The sequence below is a fragment of the Neophocaena asiaeorientalis genome, unplaced genomic scaffold, assembly GCF_003031525.2.
Source record: "Neophocaena asiaeorientalis asiaeorientalis breed wild unplaced genomic scaffold, Neophocaena_asiaeorientalis_V1.1 scaffold171, whole genome shotgun sequence".
NCBI lineage: Eukaryota > Metazoa > Chordata > Mammalia > Artiodactyla > Phocoenidae > Neophocaena > Neophocaena asiaeorientalis.
In genome coordinates this window covers 1,971,435-1,996,196 of record NW_020174013.1, presented here as the reverse complement: position 1 = coordinate 1,996,196, position 24,762 = coordinate 1,971,435, and the positions used below count along the sequence as shown (strand labels likewise).

General features: G+C 38.6%; 1 long non-coding RNA gene across 3 annotated transcripts in view; it reads right to left on the bottom strand.

The window, feature by feature from the left end:
• The window catches only part of LOC112405185 (uncharacterized), a 124,488-nt gene that overhangs the window by 77,034 nt on the left and 22,692 nt on the right, over nucleotides 1–24,762 (bottom strand). For 2 of the 3 annotated variants that reach the window (XR_003004284.1, XR_003004283.1), the window contains exon 2: nucleotides 8,824–8,921. This is a non-coding gene — a long non-coding RNA (uncharacterized LOC112405185). Of the gene's footprint in view, nucleotides 1–8,823; nucleotides 8,922–9,186; nucleotides 9,312–24,762 lie in introns of those variants that run through there. The other variant, XR_003004282.1, reaches the window with a different exon arrangement.

Genomic DNA, 24,762 nt, shown 5'->3' with positions numbered 1-24,762 from the left:
CCTGGGGTGAGCTCCATTCATGTCTGTTGACCTGGTGTGCTGATTAATAGTGCCCTCTTTCAAAAGTGTCTAGTTTGGATGATAAATTTTATGGGCATCCTGCCTATCACCATTTCTGATGTCCATTACAAACATTGTATACAAATAATGGTTCTTCCGCCGTTCTGGCAGTTGGCCTGGCTCTCCGGAAGGGAGGGATGACATCTGAGCACACGGGTGGCGCAGTGGTCTCAGAGGTCACCGTGCTGCTCATCCCTCGGGGCAGGTCCTGAGCTTTGCAGCTAGCTGCTGGCTGCATGCTGCAAATCAGATATTTTTTCTTTTTTCTTTCTGAGATTTTTTTTTTAAAAGAACTTGCGCTTGAAAATAAGACACTTCGTTTCAGAACAGAAGACAAATCAGACCTCTGGGTTTCTTCTTCCCTGTCTCAATCCCTCATTCTCACCAAGACTCCTCTACTCCACCAACATCTGCAGTGTAGACAGTGACCTTGTTGGCTAAGGGCCCCTCAGTCCAGTTTTCCTTCCTTGCCAGGTTGGGTAGAACATCCTTAGGTAAAAAGAAAAATAACACCCATGCATAAAAAAAAATTAATTAATTAAAAAAAAAAAAACACCCACACATCTTTATCAGCAAATGTCAAAAACACATCGGGAGTTTGGCCTGTGCATTACTGCTTGTCCAACTGAGCTATTGAAATCGTTTGGAATTCTATGTGGGTTTTTAGGTGGTTGGAGAAACTTTGGAGACTAGGGAAGAAAAGCAGAGAAAAGATTGATTCATAGTTGTATCCTAGACTCTGGGCCCAAGGTGTGAACATTTGCCTAATGAATATGTGAATAATTGCATTGGTGGGGGGAGATTTTCATCCACTCTCAATTATTTTTTATACATTAGACAGTTTGTAAGATAAACAAAAATAATAACAAATAATAATAACAAAAATCCATAGTGACATATGTAGTCATTTGGGGACATTTTTCCTAAAGATATAGCACTTGAATGTAGCTCACTTTAGTCCTTAGGCAAAGCTGATTTAAAATTCTGACAGTGTACATACAAAAGTAATATGCAAAAAAACCCTGTTCGATTTGTGCTACTTTGTATTTTAATTGGGGTTAATTTTAAATGGATTGCAGATTGCACCTGTGGTGCCGCAAAATGCCTTGTTAACTTCCAAACTAGCCATGACATTGATGGACATGAGACAGATGCAGGGTCTGTTACCAAGACTTGCCTGCCAGATCTCACTCTTGAATTTAGGGTGACATTGCACAGAAGAAACGGTTTTGGTTAAATTCTAGGGCTAAAAGAAATAAAAAATAAATTGTCAAACCACGTCCATTTGCATCAAATCCACATCCATTTGCCTGTACTATATGATATCTAAATAGAATAAGATACAGGAGCACTGAGAAAATAAAGCATTTTGGTTTTAATGTGAGAATATCTTTTTTTCCCCCTGTTTTATATCCGAGCAAATGGCTGATGGTTAAACTGTAGACTACATAGAACTGGAAAATTATCAATGGACTTTAAAAATGTCTCTAAATTCTGTAATCTACTTTGGAGAGAACTTCCAAGGACAGAGAGTATGAACTAATCCACATAAGGAATGAAGACAATGAGAAGAGCTGAAATAAAACCCAAATGGTAAATAGTCACACACTGGTACGGTAAATTGAAACCCAGTTTTTGGCAATTTACAATAAGAGTATATTTGTTTGATAAACAGTTTTTGAACAGCAGCTTTTCATATTTTCTTTGCTAGATACTTTATCATCTCCTGTGCTCAACGAACGGCTCCACGTAGCTGCTGTGGCATTCAAGCCACACAGCTCTGTTTGCAGAGCGCGCTGGTGTTGCTAGACTGCCTGCAGCCAGCCCCTTCCCTTCCTTTTACTAAAGAACGTTCTTGACACTTGACTTGACAGTAGCAGTTTAGAGATCTAACACACAACTTTTGTAAATAGATATAATATTCTTGGTGTGACTTGCTGCTCTTTGTAAGAGTCAGTACTATTTCCAAACTAAAAAAAGAAAAGCAATTTATTTTGTCAATTACAAGTTTTAAGGTTTTTGTTGTTTTCTATTTGCTTCAGAATCCACCAGAGAATTCCTCTATAATGAACCTGGTATGGAATTATTCTTCCCTTTTTAAAAACAGCTGCTTTATGAAACAACTGGAATGTATTGGAGTTGTTTATGTATACATTTAAAGTGTCTTGGAATGTTTATGTGGTATGGATATTGTTTACTCATAGCATCAAAATGGATGTAAAGAATAGTATAACTGGTTAAAAACAAAAATAGAGTGCTGCTCTTCTAAGGAAATTGCTGTTTCAACCTGGACCAAATGGTCTTTCCCTTGGTGCATCACAAATAGCAGATTTATACCACTTTTTTTTTTTTTTGCGGTACGCCGGCCTCTCACCGTTGCGGCCTCTCCCGTTGCGGAGCACAGGCTCCGGACGCTCAGGCTCAGCAGCCATGGCTCACGGGCCCGGCCGCTCCACAGCATGTGGGATCTTCCCGGACCGGGGCACGAACCCATGTCCCCTGCATCGGCAGGCGGACTCTCAACCACTGCACCACCAGGGAAGCCCTATACCACTTTTCAGTACATATTTTGTATTTGTCATGTTTTGCTATCTTGGGGCTCTAACCTAGTTTCTAACTCCTTAATTATTCCTTTGATTAAGTAAATGTAATTTTTAAAGTTAGGCTGGAAATATATTAATAATTACTTTTAAAGTGTAATAAATATATAAACTTGTATAACTCAATAACCAAAAAACCCTCAAACAACCCAATTAAAAATGTGTCCATTGATGGATTTTTTTTTTGTATATAGATATATATATATATATATATATATATATATATATATATATATATATATATACAGGTGTATATATATACACCTATACATACATAAACATAATGAAATATTATTCAATCATGAAAAACAAGGAAATCCTACTATTTGCAACAACATGGATGGACCTTGAAGGCATTATGCTAAATGAAGTAAGTCAGACAGAGAAAGACAAATACTCTATGATCTCACTTCTATGTGGAATCTAAAAAACAAACAAACTTATAGAAAAAGAGATCAGATTTGTTTGTGGGTGGGGGTGGGAGGATTGAAAGAAGGCGGTCAAAAGGTACTAACTAATTTATAAGATAAATAAGTCCTAGAGATATTACATACGACATGACGACTATAGCTGACACTGTTCTATGATACATAGGAAGGTGGTTAACAGAGCAAATCCTGAGAGTTCTCATCACAAGAAGATGTTTTTCCTTTTTTTTCTTTTCTTTTTATTGTATCAATATGAGAAAATGGGTGTTAGCTGTACCTACTGCAGTAATCATTTCACAATATACGTAAATCAAACCATCATGCTGTATGCCTTAAATTTATTTATTTATTTTAACATCTTTATTTGAGTATAATTGCTTTATAATGGTGTGTTACTTCCTGCTGTATAACATAGTGAATCAACTGTATGTATACATATATCCCCATATCTCCTCCCTCTTGCGTCTCCCTCCCACCCTCCCTATCCCATCCCCCTAGGTGGATGGACACAGAGCACCGAGCTGATCTCCCTGTGCTATGCGGCTGCTTCCTACTAGCTATCTATTTTACATTTGGTAGTGTATATATATCCATGCCACTCTCTCACTTCATCCCAGCTTACCCTTCCCCCTCCCCGTGTCCTCAAGTCTATTCTCTACATCTGCATCTTTACTCCTATCTAGCCTCAAGGTTCTTCAGAACCACTTTTATTTTTTTAAGATTCCATATATATGTGTTAGCATACTGTATTTGTTTTTCTCTTTCTGACTTATTTCACTCTATATGACAGTCTCTAGGTCTATCCACCTCACTACAAATAACTCAATTTCGTTTCTTTTTATGGCTGAGTAATATTCCACTGTATACATGTGCCACATCTTCTTTATCCATTCACCTGTTGATGGACACTTACATTGCTTCCATGTCCTGGCTATTGTAAATAGAGCTGCAATGAACACCGTGGTACATGACTCTTTTTGAATTATGGTTTTCTCAGGGTCTATGCCCAGTAGTGGGATTGCTGGGTCGTATGTGTAAGGAACGGCACCAAGAAACGGAGGAGAGCTTAAACAAGCTTTATTTGGGAACGCTCCCAGGCGGGGTTCACTGGTCCAAGAGAAAGGGGCCAGAGAAGTCGCGTGCGGGTGAGGGTTTGGGCAGAATTTATAGGGGAAGAAGGGAAAGGGGTGTGGTGAATCTGGGAGGGCGCAGGGTATTCCTTATTTGGTGGTCTTTTTGGGCATCGTGGAAATATCTGGTGCCGGTCACATCAGTCTTGGAACCGTTAGTCCCGCCCCTCAAAAGGCGGGAAGGCTGGGACGGGTGGAAAGTCCCCAGGTCAGTTCCTGGAATTGGGTGGTCTGGAAAATTTCGGTTTGATGCAACCTGTGAATCTGATTGCGTTTTCCTGCCTCGGGCCAGTTGGCCTTACAGTATGATAGTTCTATTTTTAGTTTTTTAAGGAACCTCCATACTGTTCTCCATAGTGGCTGTATCAATTTACATTCCCACCAACAGTGCAAGAGGGTTCCCTTTTCTCCACACCCTCTCCAGCATTTATTGTTTGTAGATTTTTTGATGATGGCCATTCTGACTGGTGTGAGGTGATACCTCATTGTAGTTTTGATTTGCATTTCTCTAATGATTAATGATGTTGAGCATTCTTTCATGTGTTTGTTGGCAATGTGTATATCTTCTTTGGAGAAATGTCTATTTAGGTCTTCTGCCCATTTTTGGATTGGGTTGTTTTTTTGATATTGAGCTGCATAAGTTCCTTGCATACTTTGGAGATTAATCCTTTGTCAGTTGCTTCGGTTGCAAATATTTTCTCCCATTCTGAGGGTTGTTTTTTCATCTTGTTTATGGTTTCCTTTTCTGTGCAAAAGCTTTTAAGTTTCATTAGGTCCCATTTGTTTATTTTTGTTTTAATTTCCATTTCTCTAGGAGGTGGGTCAAAAAGGATCTTGCTGTGATTTATGTCATAGAGTGTTCTGCCTATGTTTTCCTCTAAGAGTTTTATAGTGTCTGGCCTTACATTTAGGTCTTTAATCCATTTTGAGTTTATTTTTATGTATGGTGTTAGGGAGTGTTCTAATTTCATTCTTTTACATGTAGCTGTCCAGTTTTCCCAGCACCACTTACTGAAGAGGCTGTCTTTTCTCCATTGTATATTCTTGCCTCCTTTATCAAAGATAAGGTGACCATACATGCATGGGTTTATCTCTGGGCTTTCTATCATGTTCCATTGATCTGTATTTCTCTTTTTGTACCATACTGTCTTGATTGCTGTAGCTTTGTAGTATAGTCTGAAGTCCAAGAGCCTGATTCCTCCAGCTCCATTTTTTCTTTCTCAAGACTGCTTTGGCTATTTGGGGTCTCTTGTGTTTCCATATAAATTGTGAAATTTTTTGTTCTAGTTCTGTGAAAAATGCCTTTGGTAGCTTGATAGGGATTGCACTGACTCTGTAGATTGCTTTGGGTAGTATAGTCATTTTCACAATATTCATTCTTCCAATCCAAGAACATGGTATACCTCTCCATCTGTTTGTATCATCTTTAATTTCTTTCATCAGTGTCATAGTTTTCTGCATACAGGTCTTTTGTCTCCTTAGGTAGGTTTATTCCTAGGTATTTTATTCTTTTTGTTGCAATGGTAAATGGAAGTGTTTTGTCTTAAATTTAAACAGTGATGTATGTCAATTATTTGTCAATAAAACTGGGAAAAAAGGAGGGGAGGTCTGGGATTGATATACAGATGATAGTGAGGACAATGAAGCAAATAAAATTACCTGTTTTCTTATTAATGTATATAAACTTCTGCTTGAACAGAATGTAGAATTGATGTGGTCTTGCAAACCAAACATTATCAGTGTATTAATAACAACAGTGATAATATGTTATAGACATTAACATTTACATCAACAAGTTCTTTTCCAGAATATACTGGAACTCTAAAACTACAAATTAGAATCAACTTACAGCTAAGAGCAATTTTCATTAACTATATGCATTAGTTATTGGTCACTTTTTGATGTTCCCCCATTTATTTCACAAATCTTGCATTTCAAAAGTAAGATAGATCAAAATCCAACTTTTTATTTACATTATTTAATACCATGTCATGCTTGTTTCTAACTATATTTTGAAATAATTTTAGACTGAACAATTGCAAAAATAGTACACAAAGTTCCTGTTATCCTTTACCCAACTTCCCATATTATAGCATCTTACATAATAATCACAATGATCAAGCAATGTATTAACATTGCTACAGCACCAATAACTACTCTATAGACCTTATTCAAATTTCAGCAATTTCCCCACTAATGTCCATTTTCTGGTCCAGGAATCAATCCAGGATCCCATATTGCTCCTTTATCCTTTCAACATGGCTCCATCCTTTTTTGAGCACTTCCTTACTACCTGTCATGTCCTTTTGAGTTTTTTAGTTTTTAAAAATTTTTTATTAGAGTAAGTTGCTTTACAATATTGTGTTAGTTTATACTGTACAGCAAAGTGAATCAGCTGTATGTATACATATATCCCCTCTTTTTTGGATTTCCTTCTCATTTAGGTCACCACAGAGCATTGAATAGAGTTCCCTATGCTATACAGTAGGTTCTCATTAGTTATCTATTTCATAAATAGTATCAATAGTGTATATATGTCAATCCCAATCTCCCAATTCATCCCCCCTCCCCCTTCCCCCTTGGTATCTATATGTTTGTTCTGTACATCTGTGTCTCTATTTCTACTTTGTAAATAAGATTGTCTATACCAATTTTTTCAGATTCCACATATATGCATTAATATACAATCTTTGTTTCCTTTTTCTGACTTACTTCACTCTGTATGACAGTCTCTAGGTCCAACCATGTCTCTACAAATGACCCAATTTTGTCCCTTTTTATGGCTGAGTAATATTCCTTTGCATATATGTACCACATCTTCTTTATCCATTCCTCTGTTGATGGACATTTAGGTTGCTTCCATGTCCTGGCTATTGTACATGTTCTTTTTAAAAGAATGATTCAACTAGTTTTTATAAAGTTGATATATATACATTACAATAAATTCAAGTAATACAGAAAACTACAAAACACAATGTAAAAATTATACAAAAATTTACCATGAAAGAATATCACATGAAAGAATAACTATTAACATTTGGTAAATATTGTTCCTGATATCTCTTTAGACACCTCTACAGTTAAAAGGATAGATAGATAAATTGATAGAATTTTGATGGAATGAAATTATTTTTAATAAAAGTATTAATAAAAAATATTAAAGCAGTTTTTAATAAAAAGCACTAAATGTAATTCCACTTGAATTTAACAGAAGAAAAAGAAACTAACATATAATTAAATGTGCTGAATTTTAGGTAAACATTTCTTTATAAAAGACATGTCCTAAATTATCTCTCTAAAGGCAAAGACATGTCCTAAATTGTCTGTCATCTAAATGAAAGACATTTAGGTATTTATCAGTTACTTTAGTGCCTAATAAACCACTCTAAAGCTTTGTGGCTGAAAACAAACACCATTTATTATAGTTCACAGGTCTACAGGTCTGTGGAGGTGGTTCTGCTGATCCTGGGTGAATTACCTAAGCATCTGTGGTCAGGACATGGGTCAGCTGGAGCCTGACTGGCCTACAGTCACCTCACTCACATGTGTAGCAGTTGGTTATCTCCTGGCAGGAGCAATGGAGGTGACCTTGTTGTGTGATCTCTCAGCTTCCAGCAGGGTAGCTCCGGTTTGTCCACATACCAGTAGCAGAGTTGAAAGAAAGAGACTGGAAGTCTGTGAGACCTCTGGAAGCTTAGGGTCAGAGCTGTCACAAGATGCTATTGGCCAAAGCAAGCCACAAGACCAGGCCAGATTAAGGGCTAGTTATCCATATTATTCCTAGGTACTGGTGTTGATCATTCAAAGATCAAGTTTTCATTATAATATTATTCACTCAATCTGCAGATTTAAGCATTTATTTGGGGATTGTTTTCCTATTACGTTTTTTAACATATTTTGTTTCATTTATTCATTTCTTTTTTTTCAAACATCAATTACGTATTTGCTGGATATTCTTTAATTGTCACTCATGTCTACCTTCCTTATTATCTTTTTTTACTATTATTATGTCTGCCTAGAATGTCTTCCCAGATATTCATTTTTGGATTTTTTAATTGAAGTATAGTTGAGTAACAATATTGTGTTAGTTTCAGATGTACAGTGTAGTGATTCAGTTATTTCTGGATCATTCATGTTATCCAGGTTTCAGATAAAATGTCACATGATCAGAGGGACCTTTCTTGATCACCCAATCTAAAAAAGGCCTAACATTTTCATTCTCTCTATATAATCATATTTTATTTTTTTATAAGACTACGTAAGTTTAGTCTGTGTATTTTATTCTCTCTACCCCCATCCTAGACTGTAAGCTCCATGAGGGCAGAGACTCTGTCAACCTTAAACACTGCTAAACACAGCATTTACAGCACTCCTGGCATGTATGGGGTATTCAGTAATTATACGTTGAACAAATGAGTAAAAGTTCTAGTTTAGGTTAGGTCTACTCTAAATTTTGTTGTGTATAGTATAGCTTTCGTCTCTGTAATATTTTTCATTTACCTGTGTTGCCTATAATTTCTTTGCAAGTACAGAGAATTCTTCGTCTGAACTCTTCCTCTGTTTATTTGGAAATTATCTCTAGTTGTTTATATTTCTTTGTCTTACCTTCCTTTTTTCTTTATTTTCCCTCTCATTTCAAAGTGGATCTGTGGGGGTGGCTCCTTCTGATCACTATTCATCCCATACGCCAAGTGAAAGATGGTCTGTGGAGGAAGGGAAGTAGTGGAAGATGTTAGTTAGTAAGCTCAGAGAGTACTGTCTCCTAGGGCCTCTCACCAAATCGACAATTTTTCTTAACCTGTGACTATGTATCATCACTCAATCTTTGGCATTTAAGAAACTGGTAATTTGGAAAGCGTTGTTTCCTCCACTCTCTCCATCTGACCTCACCTTTGATCATCTCTACAGCTAGGAGAGTAGACAACAGATAAAAACTGTGTATTGGCCTGGTTCCCCCTTGATTTCTACCTGCCATGTTCTGTGGTGTCAAATTGGGTCTCTATGGGGACAGTTCTCTTTGGCTGTGGCTCTCTGTGCCCCTGAATCTTATATCACTTAAAGAATCCTTGGTTGGGCATTTCAGGGTAGCCTCAGTTGCTCTTGGGGAAACGTCCCTCTTGCCCAAGGTCTGAGGATATGTTGTTAGTTGTCAGTGTTCTTCCCCATTTTGGGGCCAGATTTCACAGCATTTAGCAGGTTTGCTACATAGTTTGTGGTTTAAAATTGCAGTCACATACTTATTTCATTGGTAACTAAAATATTGTCTCTATTTTTTATTCTTTTTGAGATTTTTGAGGAAGGGAAGAGAGAGAATTAATGTCTACACACCATGATCTTTAACCAAAACTCACTTTGTACTTTTCCAATTGCATTTGGCAAATTTGCGTTACAGAGTGCAGGAGAGAGCATAAGTGTCATCCACACAGCAGGTTTAAGATTTAGATCTGAATTCTCATGACGTTTATCTACATCTTAATTGCATCCATCACCTTTCTTCTCCATTCCATTTGCTCTGCTTTTCTCTATCTCAAAATCTCTAGAGTCTCTTTTTGTTTTGTTTGCTTGTTTGTTTGTTTGTTTCTTGCCTCCCAGTGTAACCTCAATATCCTCTTTTCCTCCTGTGACAGTGGTTTCTTTGTCATCTTTGTGGCAAGAGCTTTCCTGGTCCTTCTTCTCCCTAACTTCTCTAAGTTAAGCCCCAAAGTCACCTGGCCTCACAACTAGTTAGTTGGGACTTCCCTGGTGGTCCAGCCTCCACCCTTCCATTGCAGGGGGCCCAGGTTCGATCCCTGGTCAGGGAACTAGATCCCACATGCTGCAACTAAAGATCCCACGTGCCGCAACTGAAAGATCCTACATGCCGTAACTAAGACCCGGCACAGCTAAACAAATAAATAAATATTTTTTAAAAAACCAAATAAACAAAACAGCAGTGACTTCACCACCATCACCACCTCCACCACAACAATCACACTAACTGTCGCCTCTGCTTATCAAATGTTTACTTTATGCCAGTAATGCTGCTCAAGCCTGTGCATATATTATCCCAGGTAATCCTTCCAATAGCCCGACAAAGTTAATATAATTACCTGAAGTTTTAAGGTAATTTCAGTGTATTATTTAAGTGTAGGGATGTGAACAATAACTTTTTTCCAGAATTTCTTTTTTCCATAAACTGTCTCCAGAATTATGCTCAAAGAGGCCACTTGCATTTTTGGCCACTGCATAAATTACAGTCATCACGATATCCCCACTATATCTCTATCTATCTCCTCATCATGTTTTATTTTTCTGAAGAATAGCAGGTATTACTACTAGATGTAATATTAAATATTTAATTTTTAGTTTGGCTCAGCTCATAGGATGTAAGTTTCAGGAGGCCAGAGATTTTTGTCTCTCATTCACCACTGTATCCATGGTGCTTGGTATTGAGTTTAGCATTTAGATGGTGCTCAGTAAAGGTTTGATAAGTACACTCAATAAGTACATATTTATTGGGTGCCTTCTATATGTAAGGTTGGTCTCTTGTCTATAGTTTCCAGCTGATCAAATGCAACCCAGTCCACCAGTTTCCAAGCTAGCCATGCAGACCACCTATTTTCTTTAGAACTGAGCCAAATTATGCATTATACCTGTTCTCACGAATAACTGCAGCTATTTATTGACTTACTTTGAAAAGAACTTCAAGGAGCTCTGGTGAAGAGCCACCACTACTTCAATCAGGAACTGAATGTCTCCGAAGTGGCTTTTTCCCTGCATGACTACACAGAGCCACTGAGTTGCCGTCTAATGGTTCATACATTGGGGGTAAGGAGGCAGCAACACTTGAGTATTTAAGAACAGGGTCTCTAAAAACAGACTGGATTGAATCTCAACTCTGTGAGCTAGGTAATAATAGTGCCTTCTTCACAGGGCAGTTGTGAGAAAAACTTGTCAAGGGCAGTAAGGCAAGGGCAGAGGATCCATGTAGAACACTTGGTGAGCAGACCAGCTAAAGTTAAATCAGCAAACACTTCCTGGAAGAGGGAATTCCTGGCCAGGGTTTTGAAGAAAAATGAAAGCATGACTTGAAGGAGCAGACGGTATCTTGAGGGTCAAGGAAAGGAACTCAGACTGGAAGCGGAAAGCCACAGTAGACTTCAGAAAGGAGCTGTTCCTTAGGTGGAGTGATGTGGGCAGAAATGAGGGGCTGAGCCAGAAGTCAAGGGTTCCTGTCCACACCCGTCAGCTGGGTAAACTCAGGCCAGTTTCATTTTATCTGAACCCATTATCTCATCTGTTAATTGTGATGCTCGTAATCCAAACCTATGGATTTGTGTGAAGTCTAAGTGATTACAAGCAATATTTGTGAAATTGTTTATAAACGGTTGTGGACAAAGAATGTCCCATGCCATATCAGTAAACAAAGGATGCTGCGGCCATCAAGCCATCAGCCACTGCGGCTGCCTTGACTGTGTACCCTAAGGGGCTTCAGGATGAAAAAAACCAAGACACTGGCCCTAGATAGTTATGTAGCATATCAAAGGAATGATTTCAATGAGCCCAGACTCTTACATCTTCCCATACTAGAAAAGTGTTAAATTCATTAACTTGAGATGTCTGTTTTTTCTTTTCAACAGTAATCTGATGTTCAGACCACCTGTTTGTTTGTTTTAACATCTTTATTGGAGTATAATTGCTTTACAATGGTGTATTAGTTGCTGCTGTATAACAAAGTGAATCAGCTATACATACACATACATCCCCATATCCCCGCCCTCTTGCGTCTCCTTCCCCCCCTCCCTACCTCACCCCTCTAGGTAGACCACCTGTTTTTTGAGCAAAAACTCCTATATATCCCAACTCCTCCCTTACTTCTTCGGAACAGTTTCTCAGAACTACCTGAGAGCTGTCTCTTGGGCTTAAGTCCTCAGTTCGTCCACTGAATAAAACATAATTCTCAACTTTTAGGTTGTGCATTTTTTTTCAGTAGACACTGTAAAGAATTGTCCTAATGCATATGCTGATTTGGTCCAGTAACATGGTAGCACAATAAAGAAAAGAGCTCCAGAGTTGGGTTAGAAAGACCTGGGTTTGAATCCCTGCCCTGCCACCCGCTAACTTTATGCCTTTGGGTGGATTACTTATTCTCTTTGAGCCTTACTGTCCCAGTAAAAGGAGGGTATCTGTCAGGGTAGACTATATCCAAAGAGCCTAGTAAAGCACCTAGCATGCATCCCAATCACTACCGCTGTGGCCCATGTTAGTCTGAGCACTCACAACTTGCCAGGCATCGTTCTAAGAGATACATGTGCATTTAGGTAGGTATTGTTAATCTGAAGCCTAGAGAGGTTAAGTAATTTGCCCAAAGTCACGCAGGTAGGAGTGGTGGAGTCAGGATTAGAATCCAGGCAGTGGAGCTCAGCACACCAGGGTAGTTATTGACGATACATAGTGCAAATCTGCCACTGAAATGGGTCGATTTTTGGAGAGTTCCTTTGTGAAATAACAGGTTTTTGGAAAAACTCATGTTTTCCAAGGAATTTGATAATGGACAAAAGAAATCCTTCAGGAAGCTCTTTAGATGCTTCTTACCTGCTCTTCTTTTAAAAATAGAGTGGATTCTGCTAGAGAATAAGTAATGGATGCCACTTCCAAGAAGAAAGGAAGTTGAATTTACAATGTAAACTAAAGCACCTGCTTCGATATCTGACCTCTTTTCTCATATTTGTAAAACTCCTGGAGACAATCCTGATCAGCTCTGGGATTGTTTGGATCAGTAAGGAATGCCTCTAAGCCCATAGAGAACTAGGGGATGGACTGGAATGAAAACCTTGCTATGCAAGGCAGTACCCTGATTTGCATCAGTTGAAAGGGTGAGACATTGCAGGCAAGCAGTGGCGGCTCTTTCACCCCAAGGAAATCTGCTGTTGCATTCTCTCATCCTCATGTGAGGCCATACATCCACAGGGCAGGAGAAACTCTAGCCCCATGGCTTACACTTCATGCAACTTCCTCTGGAGGAATCATAGGCCTGTTTCTAAATGCTTCATGCCTGCCCTCAGGGCCACAGGTCAGACACCAGTGGGCAGAAGGCACCAGACCATCCTTGCAAAAGACTTCTCCATCATTTGGCCAGGGTATAAAGACTTCTAAAGGGTGCTGACTAAAGAAGATTGACTGACATCTGGTTCTACAAGGATTGAGTCATTAGCCATTGCTGCCATTGACCTTTAACACCCCCTGAAAGGAGGTCAGAGAGATCAGGAACGAGACACTCTGTGCTCTGAGAGAAATGGCAGAACAGGCCTTCAGAGAGTTAGATATTCTCAGAAGAAAATTTTTATGAACTTGGATTCTTGCATCTCCCCATATTTGAAAAAGCACTAAAACCATTAACTGAGATGTCTATTCCTGATGACTGGCAGCAACCTTCTACTGAGGTGTGCTTGGTTGCATGTACCCCCTTTGCCAAAATCACATATATACTGACCTCCCCCTCTTACCACTTTGGAACAGTTTCTCAGAGCTACTGAGAGGCTGTCTCCCAGGCTACAGTCCTCAGTAAGACCCTGAATAGACTCAACTCACAGCTTTTACGTTGTGCGTTTTTTTTAAGTCAACAAGGGAAAGAGAGACTTCATTTCATTCCAAGTTCTCCCTCTGAGACAATTCTCTCTTACGTAAAATATCAGCAGTAGCCCGCAGACCTTTGTCCACGAGCCCCAACCACACCATCTCCGAGGAGCTGCCATAACAACACCTGAGTCTTTGCTAACTTTGAGACCATGCAGCACCCTTTAGACTTTCATTTCATTATCTTTTGGAGATCATCTATCTGTCTGTGGGACAGGTCATTAAATTAGTAAAATTTTGGAATGCCACATGCCCAGAAAATTCCTAGGAAGAATGTGGTCATAAAAATAAAATCACACTATTAAAAAAAAAAAAAAGCAAGCAACAACAACAGAGACAAAAACGTAAATTAAGGCAATAAAACACATCTATTGGGAATGACTGGGGCGAGGCAGAGGGCCCTTTCTACATGCCAAACTGAAATGTACTATTAAGTTTTAAGAAATCACGTTTACAGCAGATATAAATTAAATTAACTGCCAGGCCATAAAAAAGAGCAGCTGTTCTCCATCTCCTCTGATGATAGAACAAGAGGAAAAGGCTGGTCAGAGGTAAGGAAGACTTTCTTGGTGGTGAGCATATAACTACATCAAGGTGACAATGAGCAGAGGCAGGAGTCCTGTGAAGCCATCTCCTCTGATACACATTTAAAAGGCACATATTACGGGAATTTTACATGCTAGTTGAAGTCCCTTGCCCTTGACCAAGATTTTGTAACAGCTCTCCATTTCTCTGTACATTTAGCTATTCCACTCTAAATGAAGTCCTTACAAAATACTACAAGAATACAAATGCACATTTAAGACAATTGTGAAAACCAATCAGCAACTGTTAATCCAAAGTGAAAATGATCATCTAGTCCTGTTCTGCAGTAGCTTGGCCTCAGGCTGAGGAACTGCATGATTTAAGGGATCTCTGACCCCATAGGCAGCAAGCCTATGATTAGCAGCTGAGTTAACCAAACAAACATAATGCCTGGGTCACTCCTGTCTCTACTTGCTGGTCTGGCTTTCCCTAAAATGCTGCATTTGTGAGGACAGTCAAGCATGTCTGCCTTGCCCACCAACCCAGCACCATCACCTACAGCCTCTACTCCCCAGGGCCTCTGGAAGCAATAAATGGGAGGGCAGGTAACAAGGAAGAAAGGATGGGATATTTGAGAAATGTGGCAGGAATCCAGAGATGTCCTGTGAACACATTGAAATCTGCTTACGTAATGAGGTTTGATTCGTATGAATGAACTAATTATTTGGGGGTTTTGGTCAACTCCAGTGAACTGTTTTGGAAAACATTCTAGAGATACTAATTTCTTAAAGTTACAAAAACATCTTCAACTTACAAAGTTATCTCTGTAAGGAATTTTTTTGTTTTGCTTTGTTTTCTTTTTAGTTTAGTTGGTGGCTTTATTTTTTTTTTTTTTATTGCTGAATGCTTTAAACACAATGCTTTTTACATTGAGAGAGAGAGAGAGAGTGAGGTGTGTGTGTGTGTGTAAATATATAAAAAAGATTATACACCATGACAAAGTGGGATCTATCCCAGGAATGCAAGGGTGATTCAACACACAAAAGTCAATCTGTGTTATGTGTTTTATCAATAGAATAAAGGATAAAACCCACATGATTATCTCAGTATATGCAGAAAAATCATTTGAAAAAATCCAATACCCTTTCATGATAGAAACACTTAACAAATTAGAAATAGGATGGAAATTTCTCAGCCTGATAAAGAGAATCTACCCAAAAAACCCTATAGCTGACTAACATCATAGTAACAGTAGAAGACTGAAAGTTTCCCCCCTAAGATTGGGAAAAAGACAAGGATATCTGTTCTTGCCACTTCTACTCAACTTTGTCCTGGAAGTTCTAGCCAGGGCAATTAGGCAAAAAAAGAAATAACAGTCATCCAAGTCAGAAAGAAAGTAAAACTATCTCTATTCACAGATGACATGATCTTGTATATGGACAATCCTAAGGAATAGACACACACACACTACTAGAATAAATGAATTCAGCAAATTTTCAGGATACGAAATCAATTGTACAAAAAATCACATACACAAAAATCAATTTTACTTCTCTATACTAGCAATGAACAATCCATAAATGAAATCAAGAAAATAAATCCATTTAAGATAGCACAAAAAATAAAATATTTAGGAATACATTTAATAAAAGCAGTGCAAGATTTGTACTCTGAGAACTACAAAACATTGTTGAAGAAATTAAAGACCTAAATAAATGGAAACACATTCCATGTTCACGAATTGGAAGACTCAATATTGTTAAAATGGCAGTAATTCCCAAATTGGTCTACAGTTTCAACCCCTATCAAAACCTCAGCTGCCTTTTTTATAGAAATTGGTAAACTAATCCTAAAACACATATGGAAATGCAGAGTATCCAGAATAAACAAAACAATTTTGAAGAAAGAGGAATAAAGTTGGTGGAATCATACTTCCTGATTTCAAAATTTGCTATATAGTTACAGTAACCAACACTGGGATAAGTGTAGCTATATAGATCAATGAAACAGAATCGACAGTCCAGAAATAAATCCTTACATCTATGGTCAATTGGATTTTGACAGGTGTATCAATCAGGTTTCCTCAGAAAAACAGAACCAATAGGATATATGTACATGTAAGTTAAGAGATTTATTTTAAGGAATTGGCTCATGCAGTGTGGGAGATGGCACATTCGAAATTTGTAGGGCAGGCCAGCAGGCTGAAAACATAGGCAAGATCTCTGTGTTATAGTCTTGAGGCAGAATTCCTTCTTCTCCAACTTCCACTTTTGCTGTTAAGGCTTTCAACTGATTGGATGAGGCCCACCCACATTATCAAAGGTATTATCTTACCAACTTAAAGTCAACTGACTGTGTATGTTAATCACATCTATAAAGTACTTTCACAGTAACATCTACACTAGTGTTTGTAGTGACTCGACACCATAGCCAAGGCAAGCTGGCACATAAAATTTAACCATCACAAGAAAGGTGTCAAGACAATTCAATAGGGAAAGTGTAGTCTTTTCAACAAATGGTGCTGGGGCAACTGGATTTCCACATGTTAAAGTATGAATCTGGACTCCTTCCTCATACCATATACAAGGCTTAACTCAAAATCCTCTGTAGACCTAAATGTAAGACCTAAACTATAAAATTCTTAGAAGAAAACACAGAAGTAAATTGTGACCTTGGCTAGGGAATGGTTTGTTAGATATGGCACCAAAATCACAAGTGACAAAAAATAAATAAATTAGACTTCATTAAGACAAAAACTTTGTGCTCTGAAGGACACCATCAAGATAATAAAAAAGATAACCCATAGAATGGGAGAAAACATTAGAAAATGTAAATGTATCTGACATAAATCTAGCAAGGGACTTCTAATCAGAATATATAAAGAACTTTTACAACTCAGTAATGTAAAAACAAATAACCCAATTTAAAAATGGGCAAAGATTTGAATAGATATTTCTCCAAAGAAGATACACAAATGGCCTAGAGCAGGACCCATCAATCGAGAAGGTATCTTGGCTTCTATCTATTTGTCCATTCACAATTCCTCAAACTTCTTAATCTCCAAAGGTCAGGAGGAGCAAGGTGAGGGCTCTGATGAGTTGTTCTGATGAGTTAATCACTCACTTACGCATTTGTTTGAATCACTCATTCATTTTCTCAACAGATACTTCGTAAACACCTACTATGTAACAGTCATTCTACTGCATGTGGAGGTCCTCAGGGGATCTGTGTTTATAATTTAAAAGCACAGGTAGAGAAGACTAAAGCACAGTCCCCACCCTCAAGGAATTCACAGAGTTGCACATCAGGAAAATAAGCATTACCAGGAGATGTGGTAAATTTGCCACCTCCTGAGAACAATCCTCATAGCTGTGTTCTGTCCCTGTTGGGTTTTCTGACCTCTGTGAACTAGCATTTATAAGGTCAATTTCCTCGGGCTGCCTGCTGTAATTTTTGTTCTTTTTCCTTCCCTGAACTAGATTCTTCCTGGGCTCTGGATTCTTAAATGGATTGCAGATGGCTGTATATATGTCACTGATTTCATTTTAGGAGCACGTGTGTTGCTTTATGCCATTTCTGGTCATTTTGTTTTCAACATGAATAAAACAGTTCCACCTGCTTCTTTCATAAGACGGGTGTGGAGGCATTCAAAGGATCCCACTGGTGCTGCACAAAGATTGTTCATTGCTGACCGTGGGTTCTCAACACTTTTTATAATGCCAGCCCAGAGTCCCCAAAGACATTCAGTTGACCTTGTAGTTCACTTAAAGTGCATCTTCTGTAGATAGAGAACAAATGACCTGGACATTGCTGGAGGGCTGTATATTGAATATTTTTAGACTTTGAGTCATTTAAACTCAATTAAATATCATCTTAGGTCTGGAATTGATCTCCTGTTTGTTAATTTGTTCATCCGTGCTTCCTTTCATTCTTTCAGTAAATGCTGTAGTGAGTGCACTCTGTACCATACTCTGTGTGTTGGCATGGGAGAAGTAAACACATAAATAAACACAGAACAAAACACAGTCTCTGTCTCATTGGAAGAAGAAAAAAATAGGAAGAGGAGAAGAGGATGTTCTATGGACTTCCTATGAATTAATTCAATTAATCTTCATAACAACTCTAGGAGGTAGGTAAATTTTCATCCCCATTTTACAGATAGAATAGCCAAGATTAAGGCTACTTGCCCAAGGTCATCTCATTGATGAGTACTTAATGGCTATGGAATCCACGAACTATATCACTGTGTTATGTTTCCCCAATTAAAATACAGTTTTCTGTATTATAATTTCTAAAAAGCATATAAAATGAACTATGGGAACCAGTGGGAGACACAGAGAGAGGAAGGGTGAGAAGCGCTTCATAGAGGAGAAGGTAATTAACATATTCTTTATCTAGTTCCCAAGTCCCATTCTCCCTTTCTCCCCACAGACTCACATGACAGAACTTCTCTGCTTCACTGATGCAAAGGAGGGCGCAAAATGACCCTTAGTACAAAAATGCTGGAAATCCATCTGGGCAAGAACAACCCTGAGAACCTGTGTCCAATCTCTGTGTCCTCTCCCTTGAGTATACTGTGTGTGGGGGTGCCTAAGACCTCCAGGAATAAATGCACAGTTTCTCTCTCCATCACTCCTACAAAGAGAACCCATAATCAGAAGATAGGAGCCCTAGAGACATCGATTTCAGTTTAATAAACGGAATTATTCAATTCCATGCCTGCTGGACTCCAGTCTGGATTTGGAGAAGAAGGGAGTACAGAGGAGCAGTGCATGATGCATTTCTGTGGTGGTCACCACGGAGCCACTACATTCCCCAGCAATATCCTCACATGTACAGGAGATTTTCAAGGCAGCTTCCTACTCAACTTCCCTTAAATAATGGTGACTATTTATCTTACTTGCCTAATTCAAGTCTTAGTTTATGTTTGTTGTGATAGTATAATCATCAGCATCTCTGTTTTCGTTTCATTCTCTAATCGTCCCAGTTTAGATGACTTACAGGGGTGGGGGAGTATGGTGTCCTAGAATGCCTGAGTTAAAATCCTATCTCTGCTATTCATTAGCTCTACAACCTAGATGAGTTACCTAAATTTTCCCTTCCCTGGATTCCTCATCTCTAAACTGGGATGCTAAAAACAGTACCTACCTCACAGGATTGTTGTGACGATTAAATGAACCACTACATATAAAATTCTTAGAATGGTACCTAGCACAGTAAGGACTATGTAAGTGTTTACTATCGGAATTGGTTTGTATTGATTGCTGTATTGATCTGTTGGTTGATTTTAGTACTTAAGTGCTTCTTTATATTCCTTGATCCTTATAAGATTTCTGGAGGTAGGAGAGAAATACATATTGTTTTCACCATTTTACATCTCAGGAAATTTGAGATTCTGAAAGGGTAGATTATGTGATTATCATTAAACAGCTAACAAATGGCAGGACAGGATTCAAGACTAGGAATTCCAGTATACACACTCCTTGCTCAACTTTCCAGTACGTGTTGCAAAGAATTCTCCGTTGCTAGAAGTTTTAGTCTAGATTAGAACTTCTTAACAGATGGATAGTAAAACCTCAAAGATTGGTGTTGGTGTTTCAGGATGTCTACATCATTAATGATAAATCTGGGATCTGTTTTCCATTTTTATTTTCTAAAAGTTAATAAGATAACTTTTAATAAGGTATCTTTACCTTTTATTGAAATGGGTCAGAGTGTCCACATAGATGTTGAGAGGCCCTAGTGGTTGGCTGATGGGCATCAAGGAAGGATGTTTATGTCTTAGCTTTCCTTCAGTGCCCAGCTCAGCACATCAACCACTTTCAGGGTAGGTTTGACCATCAAACACAGTTTACAGTTGTATTTATCCTTAGTCTTATGTAAGTATATCATAATAGATGATTGGATAACTACAGGAAGCATAAGGAGCTCTCATGTTAAAAACAAGTTAATGAAGAACATAAATGTAATTACTCATTCTGAAACTTTGCCTCATGATGTTGTTTACTGGATTTGTTCTTTGTATTCACCTCTGCAAAGCTCTCATTAAGAACCCTGCAGTACTTCAAAAACCAATGTTGAAAAAAGAAACTATAGACACCATACCTGATTTGGCTTATCTGAAGGAATAATATTAATATTGTTATGGGCTGAAATGTGTCCCCCCAAATTCTAATGTTGAAGTCTTAACCCCAAATACCTCAGAATATGATTGTATTTCGAGAGACGGTCTTTAAAGAGGTAATTAAGGTAAAATGAGGTTATCAGCATGGGCCCTAATCCAATATGACTACCGACGTCCTTATAAGAAAAGGAAATAAACACAGATGGATGCGGGGGAAACCGTGTGAAGACGCAGGTAGAAGATGACCATTTTCAGCCAAGGAGAGAAGATTCAGAAGAAACCAACTCTCACCCATACCATGATCTCGAACTTCTAGTCTCCAAACTGGGAGAGAATAAATTTTTGTTGTTTAAGCCACCCAGTCTGTGGTCCTTTGATATCATAGCCCTAGCAAACAAACACAAGTACATAAAATAATGCAATGTTTACTGTTCCAGGCTCTTTGACAATGTTAACAATGCATTTTCTCACTGAAACCTCACAACAACTCTCTGAGGGGTGTTAACTACTATCTCCTGATAGTTCAACTGAGAATACTAAGCACAAGCGAGGCACACAATTTGCTCAGTATCACACAGCTAGTAAACAACAGCTGGATTTGAACCCAGGTTGTCTAATTTCACAGACTGTGCTCATAACTAGGAGTAAGTCTATCTTCCCAACAACCACATGTCATTTGCAAAGAAGGATTTACAAATTCCAGCCTGAAAATGTCTCTCTGGTCTTTCCATTTAAAAACAAAATGCAAAATTATTAAGAGAAACTAGTTTTTATAAGAATAATAGGAAAAAATATTCCAAATATGTCATAAAAGTTTTTTGATGACATAAAGTTAAATTTCAATTTATTTTAACATGCTTTTGCGGCTCAAATCATGTTTTCTTATATAATCAAGCTTCAACTGAAAAATGAGAAAGTAAAAATAAGAGTTAAACCAAGTTTTATATATTATATATATAAGTATATATATAAACATATATATAATTATTAAATAGTGACTCAAAAAACATTGTCATAGAAATTTGCATATTATATTTCTGCCAAATAAAAAATTATATGCATTGTATCTTTAGCATATCCAGATTAAATTCATTCACTCATTCCACAAATACTTACTGAGCTTTAACTAGGTTGCAGGCAATAGACTAGACAATGGGTAGAAAAGATAACAAGAAAGACCTGATCCTATCTTTGTGGAGCTTACAGTCTCAAAACAAATAAATACAGGTAAGAAAACCAATCCAATCATTATAAATTATGGAAAGTCTAAACCAGGATAGAGAGCACAGCTGGGGAATTTCCTCTAGATGTGGTGGACAAGAAAATATTTCTGACACGTAAACTAAGACCTGAAGGAAGAGATGAAGTCGAACTGAAGGCAAGAGCATTCTAGGTAGAAATGAGTGGTTTTGAGCAACTGAAGGAAGAGGGAAGAACAGTGAAAGACGAGGCTGGAGAGGTGGCAGTGTCCAGCTCATGCGGGGCGTCAGGGGCTATCGTGAGCAGTTCTAATTTCATGCTCAATGCAATGGAAAGCCATGACAGGTTTTAAGTGTGGGCATAATGAGTGGTGTAGTCAGAGGATGGGTTTTAAGGAAGCACTTCTGCTGCTGCTTGGAGATGGATTGCAAGAAGCAGAGCACTTGTGGAGGGACCCAGTAAGAGGCTCTTGTAAATATTCCAGGTGGTAATGAGTTCACTACAGAGGTGGCAGCACAGATAAAAAGTAGATGAATTTGAGATATATTGTGCTGGTAGAGTTCGCAGACTAGATTGAATACGGAAGAGTGGAAGGGGCAGCAAGGGATAGCTCCCAAAGATTTTGGGATGGTGGTGGTTCCATTTCCTGAGATGGGTGTGTGTGTGTGTGTGTGTGTGTGTGTGTGTGTGTGTGTGTGTGTGTGGTGGGGTTACAGAAGGATGCAGTAGTGCTACAGATCCATACATCATCAAGTCTCAGGCTCCTTCCAACTTCCTGCTTTACCATCTTAGTGCATGCCTTTCATTTTCATGGTCCCAAGATGACTGCTATACTTCCAGACCCATATCTATGTTTGAAACAGGAAGATGAAAAAGGAAGCAATATGGAAGAAAGAAAGAGTGACCCTCATCTGAAAAAAAGAAAAATTTCCCTGAAACTCCCACAGACGTATGCTTATATCTCTTTGGCCAAAATGATATCACAAGTTTAGTCCTTGGTGCGAGGGATGCTAGGAAATGTAGCTTTACAATTGCATCAGTTAAGCCCTTAATAAAATCAGGGTTCTCTGATTAGGATGTTGAGTAGACAACTAGCAGTTTTTGAGAGGCTATCCTCTGCTTGAGTTAGGTGTGAATCCTAGTAGGCTGTAGGACAAAATATTTTTTAATTTAGTTGGCTCTCAATTCTTCATGTGTGTGCAAAATGCATAAATGCTGGCAAATCTGAGGCTGTCCTATTCCTGATTATAAAGAATCTTTCATTTGTTAAAAGGAAAAACAAATCTTCTGTCACTGACCGCCAGGCCATCTCCCAACTGCATCCCTCATCAGTGCCAGAACTTCTCTTTTCATAGGGACTGTGTGACATGGAAGCATTGCCATCAGGCTTGGTGTTCTGCCACCAGTATGCTCACACCAAATGTCCTGAGAGGTTGGCTTAGCCGAATTGAATGTTAGCTCTTTTATCTTACATACTGACTTATGATTCTTGGAAGGTGAGTATTACCAGATTTAGCCATAGGACAGACTCCTCATCATAATCTCCAGAGCAGTCTAAATGGCCCAGGTATACCAGCCAGCCCTCCCCAGAATGTGTCTCTGTGGTGCTGAAGCCCTTATTCTCTGTGTGTTGTAGGGCCCCTTGTACCCGAACCAAGACGAGAATTCCCTGGCAGAAAGCAGAGGCCTGTCTAGAAGCTGTAGCCCATTACCCCTGCACAAAGATAGACTGTATTCTGCTGGAATCTAATCTGGAAACGTTTAATACATTTGCAGCACAAGTGCCAGCTACTTTACTCAAGAGGAAGCATGGTCGTTTTTTTTTCTCTTAAAGAGAAACTTTAAACTGAATAGAAATCAACCTCTTCAATATGCCCATCATACCTGATAATGAAAACATTCCTCAGTGAGGGGAAGAACTTTGGCCAAGAAAGAGAGACAAAAAAAAAAAAAAAGGAAGGGACAGGCTCTTATTGTGTTGAATCAGAAACTACTCTCTCTGGAAGAAATTCAGCAAATGAGTGTCTTGTCGAGTTACTCTAATGAAAACAGGGACAATTAAAACAGCACAAACCATCCCCAAATGCTCGAGGTTGGGATTTGCTGAACATCTAAAGCTATTTTCCAAATGTTTGGGGTTTGGCACAGTCCAGGCTCACGGTTGGGAAGTTTTCCTGCAGGTCTGTCTAAATGCTCCTATTTTTATTCCATTTCCTTGTAGTTAATATCCGACTAATTCATTTGTTCCAAAGTCTGCATCTGATACATGTTAGATATTGTCAGACTCTGCATGTGCCCATTCCCCTTCATGTGGTTGACAAAACTTTCAGGGTATTGCCTTTGTACCTGGGTTTCAAACCGGGGGCCCATTGCTTTCTCTTTGTCCTCCATTTTTGGGGATTTGGAGACTGTTTCAAGAATGGAGAGGGGTCCGTGTCATGTGTGGTGCTGCACAAGGATTTGGGAATGTTGGCTTCAAGAAACATTTCTCAAAACCTCAGGGAGATGTGATAGCTGACCTCACAGTTTTGAAAGGACAACGTATGGAGAGGGATTAAACCTATTCTCACTCGCCCCAAAGGGGTGGAGCTAGGACCAGAGACACATGTGGGCTTAATACAAGAAAGACTTTCTCATTTTAGAGCAGCCAGGAAGAGAAAGAGCTGCCTAGCCTTCACCAAAAGAGATGGGTCTTTATCAGAGATTTGTAATCATTCTCCATTAATTTTTGAAGCCTGAAAATGGATTAACGAAGCAATTCAAATAGACTGAATAGTTGGATTAGAAGACGTTAAAGTGCCTTTCTTCAAGTGTTAGGTACTGCATACGCAACACTTAGCACAGTGCTTGGTACATAAAAGATGCCCAATAATTATTTGGTGAATGAATGAACAGTAATTGAATGAAATCTGACACAGCTTTGGCAGTATCAATCATGGTGACAACCTCGAAAAACTGGGGTAGGTAGTAAAAGCTCTGGGTGTATTAAACATGGTCGTCCTTGTTTCCTGCCTCTGAGAGGCAAAGCCTAAAGTTTAAAGAAGACAACAATCCTGACTCTACTTCCTTCTCCAAGCCTC